This window comes from Nomascus leucogenys, chromosome 7b (assembly GCF_006542625.1).
Source record: "Nomascus leucogenys isolate Asia chromosome 7b, Asia_NLE_v1, whole genome shotgun sequence".
In the NCBI taxonomy this organism is placed as follows: Eukaryota; Metazoa; Chordata; class Mammalia; order Primates; family Hylobatidae; genus Nomascus; species Nomascus leucogenys.
This window is the reverse complement of record NC_044387.1, coordinates 85,170,713-85,181,159: the sequence shown is the minus strand read 5'-3', so window position 1 is coordinate 85,181,159 and position 10,447 is coordinate 85,170,713. Positions and strand designations below refer to the sequence as shown.

The window sequence follows — 10,447 nt, the reverse complement described above, 5'->3', positions numbered from 1 at the left end:
TCTTGAATTACAGGACAGTTTTCACACATGCTCTATGTGGAGTATCCTATTGGTCAGACTGGCTAAAGGACTAAGCAGAGAAAGAAGGGAAAAAAAGTTAATTTGTTGTTGGAGGATTCTAGAAGCATAGGCTTTGGCAGGTTTTAAAAGCAAAATTTACAGCTTTAATAAAACTGATAAAGTCATCCTAACCTTTATGTGGTGAATATGATTTGATATTCACTGAAGATAGATTAGACTTGGTGAGTTTCCCCAGGGCTCCTGCTGGAGACAAAATGGCATTGTCTGAAATGAACTCAAGGAATCATCTTTGGAGTTAGATGTGGGTGAATTTGAAGAGATGAGGACCAGGCTAAGAGTTCAAGCATGACGTGAACAAATATGAAATAGAATTTAAGTCAGATGGTGTTCAGTGTTTTTTAGGTATCATGGTGCATACAAAAATCCAGAGGAAAGCAGGAGCAGGCTCAGAGGGGCCTTAGCTGGCTCACGTCCAGAATCACAGGCTCCATTTTGTCCCATGATGTCTGACCCCCATTCTTATAGGGCCATACGTTCATTTAGTTAAAACAGGATATAAAACCATGTACAATTTCATCTTATTTATCTCTCCAGATCCAGCAAGAAGACAATTTGCACATAATGACAGATTGGCTCAGGTATCTAGCCCCAAATAGAGGGTCTGGTTGTGATCCATCATCATGACATTTCAGCTTTAACAAATATGGCTGCTCACAGAGGACACAATACATGACTGACATTGGAGGGACCGAATTTTTTGGAGCCATCCATCAATAAGAAAAAGGATGGAGGGTTTTTATGGAATATGACCTTCATCAGTTATCAGTGGCATGAGTTTTACCTCAAACCCTATTAAGATCCTTTTTTAAAAAATAATTAAGCTATTTTATTTAATATATCATAGTTGTCATAAAGTTCATACATTTCACTTTTTGATACCCTAATGTATTTCCATGAACCTTTAAGTCTACAATTTTATAAATATAGTTTTCCATCCAAGAAGCCAGATGTAGATAATTTTTTTTATATGTAACTAATTAAAGGCTTTACAAGAGGTTAGGCTGTAAACAGTTACAATTTTGCCATAACACCATGGAAAGACAATTAGGAAAGAGTTTTTTTCTACATTATTGCTTAGTCTTATAAAATGGTAAATTTTAACCAAATTGATACCTTTGTACTCTTATTTGTTTCATATACTCTTAAATCATACTGCTTGGTAAGTGATATGTGTTGATATAATTTTTAAATTCAATTAGTTGTAAACAAATTCTGATTTGTTAATAAGTGCATATATTTCCCTTTAACCACCTACTATACTACCTCAGAATTAATCCTCCTATAAAAAAGAACCCTCCCACATAGAAAAAATAATGCAGAGCTTCATCTCTTCCTCAAAGATTTTCATATGTTATAGGAACACAAATCCATAAAAAAGGATTAAAATTTGACATTTCATCTTGCCTTACTAATTATGAGATAATAGAGATGTGACAAAAACAAATGTTCCTTAATGTTTTTTGGCCTAACATAATATTATACTAAGAAATACTGCAATTATGTTGGTGAGCTATTTTCCAGCTTCTCCAAGTATAGGACACAACTATGGTTCTATCAGCGAGGAGAAATGAATAATCAATTTTACGTAACTCAAAAGAACGATGGGAGGCACAAAAAGATAAACTGACTTTGGCTTTTAAGAACCTGATGTTGATCTTGAAATGCCAGATTCAACAACACAACAAAACAAAAGATTACGGCAGTAAGATACCACTTTGCCACACATTTTTAAGAATTCTAAAATAGGCAATAGCTCAATCACTCAATGTGTTGTATCTTCTGTTTGTTTTTCTTGCTTTTTGGTTGCAGGCAATTCAAGGCGTGCCTATTGCATAGGACCAGCTATTCTTACTGTGCTCTCTGTCTGCATTGCAGTCATGGCTACCTAATTTCACTTTACAACAATCACAATCCATAATTTTGCATTTTGATGAAATTTCTTCTCTTCTTCAAATACAATGCGTTGCTTTTGTTGTTGATGTTGTTGTTGAGACAGAGTCTTGCTCTGTTGCCCAGGCTGCAATACAGTGGTGCAACCTCGGTCACTGCAACCTCTGCTTCCCAGGTTCAAGTGATTCTCATGCCTCAGACTCCCAATTAGCTGGGATTACAGGCATGCACCACTACACCCGGCTGACTTTTGTATTTTGGTAGAGACGGGTTTTGTCATGTTGGCCAGGCTGGACTTGAACTTCTAGGCTCAAGTGATCCACCGGCCTTGGCCTCCCAAAGTGCTGGGATTATAGGCATGAGCCACCATGCAATGAGCCACATTCAAATGCAATGTACACATTTAATAATGTACTATTTGCTTTTACTCAACTAAGTTCTGGCAGTGAGTTTTTAGCATCTATGGAAATTGTGACCTCTTGCCTGATGCCAGGCATGTCTACATGGAATAACTTTGTTCCCAGCATTTTTTTTCTGTGGTCTACATGTGTTTCCTTTTTGCACAGCCCTCTTGGGCTAAGAACATATTAAAATCAGAAGTTTCTTTTATTTTCTTCAATAGTTTCAGAGTTTCATCTCCTCATGGAAAAGAGGTGCTCCAGAATGATAGACACAGGCTTTCTCTAGATTCTGTGGACCCTGAGGTGTCTTTGAACACCCTCCATTTTCACATGAGGTCCCAATCTTGATTTCTTCACTGTCTTCTTATCTTATTCATTCCCTTACGACAGTTTATCAAGTGCTTGTTTTAGGCAGGCAGATGCTTTTTAGTTCCAAATTTGTCATTGGTTTACCTGGACTTGGCCTTTTTATTGATTCTGCTGGGTTAGAGGCTTGAATGATGTGCTCCTGAAATTTGGGTTTTGATTCAAATAGTTCTTTCTTCTCTGTAGTCTTGACTTCAGGTTTGACTGGCTCAGGTGACATCTCACTATTCTGTTTACCTGTTGTACAGCCTGCAATGCATAAGGAATCAGAAAAATCAGTGGTGCTTCTCTTACAGTTAGACCAACCCTCTAATGCATCGCAAAGACTGGAATACCTGGGTGGGATGAACAAGTGTCATTGGAATTGGCCCCTAGATTGAAGCATTGACTGCAGCCAGGTTATTGCTAGGCAATGACATTTTCTTTTCCCACCATTACAGCAAGGTCCAAACACCAGGAACCACAAGCCATGTGTTTACCACTTCCTGTAGCAAGCACAGGTCTGATGGCTGAGGCGACTGCTGACTTCTGGAAATGGCTCCCGATTCTTTTACATTGTATTTTTTCCTTTTAGAATGAATATCCAAGGATCATATATTTTTGTTACTTGGGAGCTACATGGAGACTCTCAAATCAGTTGCAATCTAAGTTTGTGGCTCTTTTACCAAGATTGCTAAATCTTCCTTGAAAGATAAATCAGAGAAAGGGAACTTAATTTTGATTGGTCAATTATGAAGTCAAACGGAGTCTCATTTTTTTGTATGTGATTCTTTGGACTTTTATAAGGGGTTAGAATATCATTCAGTCAAATTTGGAGAGAGACCATGCAAGGAGCATTAGCTGTGATGTACCCCAATTTTATTTTCAGACAGTCAAGATGGAAATATTACAAAAGCTTACTCTTTAAGAGAAAGTGAAGGGATTTAAGAATTAGGCCAACTGCCGCCCCGTCTGGGAGGTGAGGAGCGCCTCTGGCCGGCCGCTCCGTCCGGGAAGAAGTGAGGAGCGCCTCTGCCCGGCTGCCCCATCTGGGAAATGAGGAGAGCCTCTGCCCGGCCACCCATTGTCTGGGAAGTGAGGAGCGCCTCTGCCCGGCCACCCATCATCTGGGAAGTGAGGAGCGCCTCTGCCCGGCCACCCATCGTCTGGGAATTGAAGGGCGCCTCTGCCCGGCCACCTATCGTCTGGGAAGAAGTGAGGAGCGCCTCTGCCCGGCCACCTATCGTCTGGGAAGAAGTGAGGAGCGCCTCTGCCTGGCCGCTCCATCTGGGAGGTCTACCATGGAGGCCAGAAGCAATGTGGGGGCTGGATGTGGTGGCTCACGCCTGTGGTCCCGGCACTCTGGGGGGCGAGGCGGGTTGATCACTTCGGGCTAGGAGTTCCAGACCAGCCTGGCTAACATGGCGAAACATGAAAAATACAACAGACAAACCAACCAACCAACTCAGTGACAACAAAACAGGTCTACCCTGGAGTCATACTCTAATTTTTTCTATTTTCCTCCCTTTCTGATCCTTTATCCCACTTTCTTTTTCTTCCTCTTCCTTCTCCCTCTTCTTTGTCAAATAGAGGATTGAGTTATTATCACTGATCCATATAAAGTCCCTCTCTCATTTATTTTAACTCCCACCCCCCATTTCTATTCCCCGACTTCCCATGTGTAACCTTCCTAATATGTTTGATACGCATCTTTTTGTTTGTATGTATTTTTAGAAAATGTTTATTGTTTTTGTGTGCAAAAAAAATAAAAAAAAATTAAAAAAAAAAGAATTAGGCCAACTGTAAAATGTTTCTAAATAAATATACACTTATTAAGAATTAAGTCTTTATGGTTCAAAATTGGAAAACAGATGCATCAACAACATAAGAGAGAAGAAAGTGATTGGTGAAAGAACTTAAAATAGGCTATTTACTCTAGCTGGCACCATGATTGCCAAGTTAGTTGAGCCTGTGGATATGTAATTACTTGGGTCTCTAATACGCAACATCCCAATCTAGGTTCAATCACCCAAGTCTTTAGCTTGAGTTGCTCAGATAATCCATGAACTCTCTAGGATACTTTCCACAGAGTTAGAGGAGACAGAGTCCAATTGGAATCCAGTTCTAGTGGGAGTTGTTCCCCTAGGTTAAAGAGCTACTGAGAGGCGTTCTAGTTACAGTACTCATTAGCGTGCATAGGAGAATACTGTGCCACAGCGGTTGGGGATGCTCACTACGCTTTTTTAAGACACTGCATGCTGATTGATTAGTTGTTCTCCCCATAGCTCTGGGAAGAAATTAAATGCAGTCTCTCATTTTGCTAAAGTAAAAAAAGAGGCAGAGACAGTAAGAGACTTACTTTATGCCATAAATGAAGGCCACATTAACATGAGCGCTGTGACTTTTTCTAACGTTAGACAAATGTTTTAAAAAAAACACCTAAAAAGATTTGTTCTGTTATAATAGAAACTTAATTTGAACCAACTTGAATTAAATGAGAAGGACACTAGGATCTCTTGGGACTCTAAGAGCAGGGGCTCTTCATAGTCTCCAGAGGGCAATCAGGAACTGGAGTGCTGTGGAGATGCAGGAAGTCCCCTCAGTGAATCTGTTTTACTCTTCTTTTCTTACTGCAGATCACTTTTCTGTATTTCCCAGTTCAAATGGTAGTTTTGAACATGTTAATGAAGGCCTAAGAGTAAAATGCAAGGAATGGCTTGGAGAAAGCCAGTATAAAATCCAAAAAGGTGAGGGAGGGTTCTGGAGGTGAGTGGACAGAGAAACCATGATGGAAGAGGTTGGTGTAAATTCATAATGGAAACCTAAAAGTAAACAGCAACAAGTAGAAAAGCCAGGAATGACTAAAGGAAGGTGATGGGTTGGCTATATGTCAGCACCAACATGTATGTGAATCTATTTTATTTTTATTGTTTAATGCATTGGGGTGTGTCCACTCTTGCTGGAAAAGTTTGAGGGGAATATTGTGTCTTCATGAAATAATAAGACTTTATGGTAAGGAAGCAGAATGATTGATCTTTGGAGGAGTGTTGTTCATAATTCTGTAATGGAAGGATTAGCAAAAAGGCAGGGTAGTGTTTGCATAAGAAGGTGAATGAACAAAAGAGACATCTGTTGATGACTGAACTTTCTTTCCCATCAATCTCTTTCTTTTTTCTTTCGTTTGGCTGAATTTTATTATTAGAAGTGAGAAAATGACAATTAGAATTTTATTTCTACAATTGATCATTAACAATGAGAGCCCTAAAGAGTTTGGAAATTTTCAACTTTAATAGAATTTCCTGTGTTCAACACAAGAACCTTTCCATATGGCCACATTATTTTTTAATTTCAATGGATTCTTTCATCCGGAGACATTGTTGAGTAGTCCATATTGTATTGTATGATACTGTGTGCTAGACAGCACAAGGTTAGGCACTGCTCAGAGTCCACACTGTTCTAAGCATTTCATCCATATTAACTCACATATCCATATGTGCATCCAGTGACACAGACACTGTTATTTTCTTATTTTTCTGATGAGGAAACTGAGGCACAGAGAATTAAACAACTAGCCCTGTGTCACACAGGTAGGAAGTAGAATATGATGTCAGCATGCAGACTCCACAACTCTTCCCTTAACTCAGCTATCTTCTCAAAAGGCTACAAATAAAAATGTCTACAACAAACAGCAACTTATGATGTGCACTGAGAGGAGTTTTCCAGAAGCAGAGAAGGCGTGACTGATTCCCAGCAGTTTGATCTGTCTCTCAAAAAAGGTTTAATGATGGAGGACTGTGAATGTTGAACTTGACTGGTAGGCAACAGGGACCCATTAGAGGATTAGAGATTTTGGAGAAGGGCAATTACCATGGTGATGCTTTAGTTGGGAAGATCATTTGGCAACTCCTGTGAAGAATGGTTTGGTGCGGGAGAACGCAGTGATAAGAATTAGGGTCTTAGTATCTGGGTAGGAGGCCAGCTAGGAGCAATCTTGCAATTGGCCTAGGTGGGAAGTGATTTGTGTTTGATAATATGATTTTGGGAGACATGGAGAATATTTAAAAAGATATACCTTAATAGCTTCCTCTTTTCTCAGCTTTCCTTCTTTACAACAAGCACACTTACTTTTTCTGGTTCCTTTCCCTGCGAGAGTTTTGCAACGCAACAAAACAGTCATGTTTGTGCCTTTGATGTTTGAGTGCTAATCAGGCTACATTCTGCTGTTTGTGATTTGAAAGGTAGCCATGTGGAATAAATGAAAGCATGATCCTCAGTCTATGTTCTTGTTTAGGGTGGACCTTCTGCAGTAGCGTCAGTGGCTTTGGTGAGGTCTGACATATTCTAGATGTTTAAACATAAGCAAAGCCTTTTGAAGGCCTTGCCTGATGTTGATTAGTCTCCAGAAAATGACAAGCTGTGACACCAGCTCCCAAGCAATTACATACCAGGGGAAGATGTATCTTCAGCTCTTTCCATTTCTGCCCTTTACTTGAGAGTATTTCCTTCTTTAGGAAAGCCTTAATGCCTTTATATCCCTCAGTGCTTTACATTTGTATTATTTGGCTTTTTACTAGTAATTCCAACTAGGGCCTGTTATAATATGTGGCTGCTTATTTTCTTTCATGGACCTTAAGTCATTTCTTTTAAAAATGACTTGTCCTGAAAGCATTATGGTAAGTGAAATAAGCCAGACACAGAAGTGCAAACATTGTATAAATCCACTTACATGAAGTACCTACAATTCTGAATTCTGTCAAATTCATAGAAACAGAAAGTAGAATGGTGGCTGCCAGCTCCTGGGAGGAGAGAGGAAAGGAGAGTTAGTGTTTAATGGGTACAGAGTTTCAGATGGGAATAATGAAAGAGTTCTGGAGATGGATTCTTGAAATTGTTGCACAAAAATGTGAATCTATTTAATGCTACCAAACTGTATGCTTAAAAATGGTTAAAATGACAAATTTTATCTTATGTATATTTTACCACAATAAAAAATTGAGTGGTACTAACTTATCCTACTTTCCCCTTGCAGGGATGATTTGTTGGTGGCTTGGTTTCAAGGCTCTCACATTAATGATTCTACATTGCTTAAAATTCTTTTTATTTTTTCAATGGGCAACCTACAAACATTTATTAAACATGAGCCAGACCCTATCACTCACATCCAGGTAAATTATTGATCCTCTTTGCCCAGAGCCACATTTTACAAGTCATATTGTTACAGTCTTGCCAATGCACCACAATGTAGCAGTTCCTCATTGTGAGGTGAATTTCACCCAGAGTTCTTTGTCTCATGACCAAGAGAATTAAGGAGCTTGTACACAAAGGGTAAGTTGGAGCAAAAGTTTAATAACTAAACGAAGAAAGCTCTCTACTGTGGAGAGGGGACCTGGAAGAGGGTTGTCACTGCCATTTTTACAGTTGAATGCAAGGCTTTTATAAAAAACCAATGAGGGCTGGGCATCTCATTTGCATAAGGTGCGAGCTGTGTAGCTCCGCTCTGTCCTCCTAGTGTGCATGCAGACCCTTAGCTTGAGTTACTCCATTATTCCTTTGTTCCCCTTACTGCACATGTGTTAAGGGATAGAATTTTCCATTGCGGACATGTCTGAGCAAGTTACCCATGTAGATTTGCTTATCTGTGTAGCTGTGGGCCTGTGTTAGGCAAGCTCACCTATGCAAGTTCCCTTATCTGTGCATGAAGCTTGATTTTTCAGGCTGTTCTTTTGTTTGAAAAAATTCAACTGAGGACCCACCCTAACTGCCTGCCTGACAGGTTTCTTCATATCTCCTTTCTCAATATTCTCCTGAAGACCATATCTACAAGGCATTAAAGATGTCATCAAAGAAGGAGAAAATAATTGCAGAATCATAGAGCTTGAGAAATTGAGAGTTAAGTATATTACTCTACCATTGGACTTTTCAGAGACTTTACTGTACTAACGTGCATAAAACATTCTCAAGAAGGGAGCATAGTATGTCCATTTCCCCAAAATTTCTCACCACACAACTGTTAAATAACAAATAATCTCTTGAAGCTAGAATTTATTGGAAAATAGTTTAGGGAATAATGGCCAACAGAATAAAGTCCACTATTCAGTATGACCCCCAACATCTCCTATGATGACTCCATTTAAACTTTCAGCCATGTATTACATTTTCCTGCACTTGCATAGTACACAGCTGTACTTCTTGATATTTCCTGAGGGAAATTTGCAGTCTTGGCATTTCATGTGTTCAGGCTTGGTCTGATGTGCTCTCCTCTCATTTTGTCCTCCTAAAACACTTCGCCTTGTTCACTTCAAAGTTTTACCTGTTCTGTTAAGTGTAAATGAATTACTCTTCATTTGTAATCACCATAGCAAACTTTTTTTTTTGTTGTTGTTTTTAGCATTAGTGCATAGATTAGCTAATTACATGAGCAATGACGGCATCCTACCACCTATTCTTGTTAACTGTTCGCAAGTCTCTCTTACCTACTAAATATTAAGTTTCAGGAATGTGAGGTAAGGCATTATGTCTTATTTATCTTTGCAGTTTCCAGCCTGTTGTCATTCACATTAAATAGGTGCTTATGTGTATATAATTATAAAGTTGAATTTAATAACTAAGCAGCACCCAAGATGTACAGAGCTCTGAGCCAGGTTTAATTGATTACATTAAAAATATTAGTCACAGCTTCTGTTCTAAGAGACAGAAAACCAACATATGCAGATCTGAAGTAATTTTTGAAAAATTATAAAGTAAAATAGCTGGTACAAATGGTGGAATAGAAATAGAATACATGAATATGAGGCAATGAACAATTAAAGAATAATCTAAGTTGGTTAGGTTTAGGGATATTGTTTGAGGTGAGTTTTTTATTTTATTTTTTTTATGGAGTCTTGCTGTTGTCAGCCTGGGCTGGAGTGCAATGGTGTGATCTTGGCTCACTGCAACCTCTGCCTCCCAGGTTCCAGCAATTCTCCTGCCTCAGCCTCCTGAGTAACTGAGATTACAGGCACCCACCACCATGCTCGGCTAATTTTTGTGTGTTCAGTAGAGACGGGATTTCACCATGTTGGGCAGGCTGATCTCAAACTCCTGACCTCAGGTGATCCACCTGCCTCTGCCTCCCAAAGCGCTGGGATTACAGGCATGAGCCACCGTGCCCATCCTTGAAGTGAGTTTTAAAGGAAGTAGTGGGGCTGGTTTAGTGAAGAGGAACAGAAATGCTGTGTTTTCCTTTGCTATCATTTTGCTTTATATCCTCATCATCTTTTTCATCATCAGTTACCATTCCTATCACCATTTATTATCCAAGATCTGTACACAAACTGTGCTATATGTTAAACTTTACTCATCTACCTCATGTTATTGGGGCTTCCAGGGCTCAGTAAGATGATGTCTGTAGAAGTACTGTAATCCAGCATCTTTTACTTGGTGTAATTTTCTTCGTTGATCCTGGAGATGGTAAAATAACACAGGGAAAATAATGGAGGTGTTTTTATACTCTAGTAAGTCTTAGCATATCAGCCACATAGTTGTGCTGTAAACTATTGTTCAGCAATCATTAGCTGAACAATAGTTCAATCATTATTGTTGAACAATATTATTGAGCAATCATTATTGTTCAGCAAGAATCATTAGCTTGACCTGAAGCTTAATTCCATGTTGACACCATATTCTGACAAAAAGGATGTACAAGCATTTTTTTTTTCTATTTTAGTATTATTTGCTTAAATAATTTAGAT

General features: G+C 39.0%; 1 pseudogene; it reads right to left on the bottom strand.

The window, feature by feature from the left end:
- Positions 1-1,843: 1,843 nt before the first annotated feature.
- Positions 1,844-6,894, bottom strand: LOC100584664 (annotated as a pseudogene).
- Positions 6,895-10,447: the final 3,553 nt, after the last annotated feature.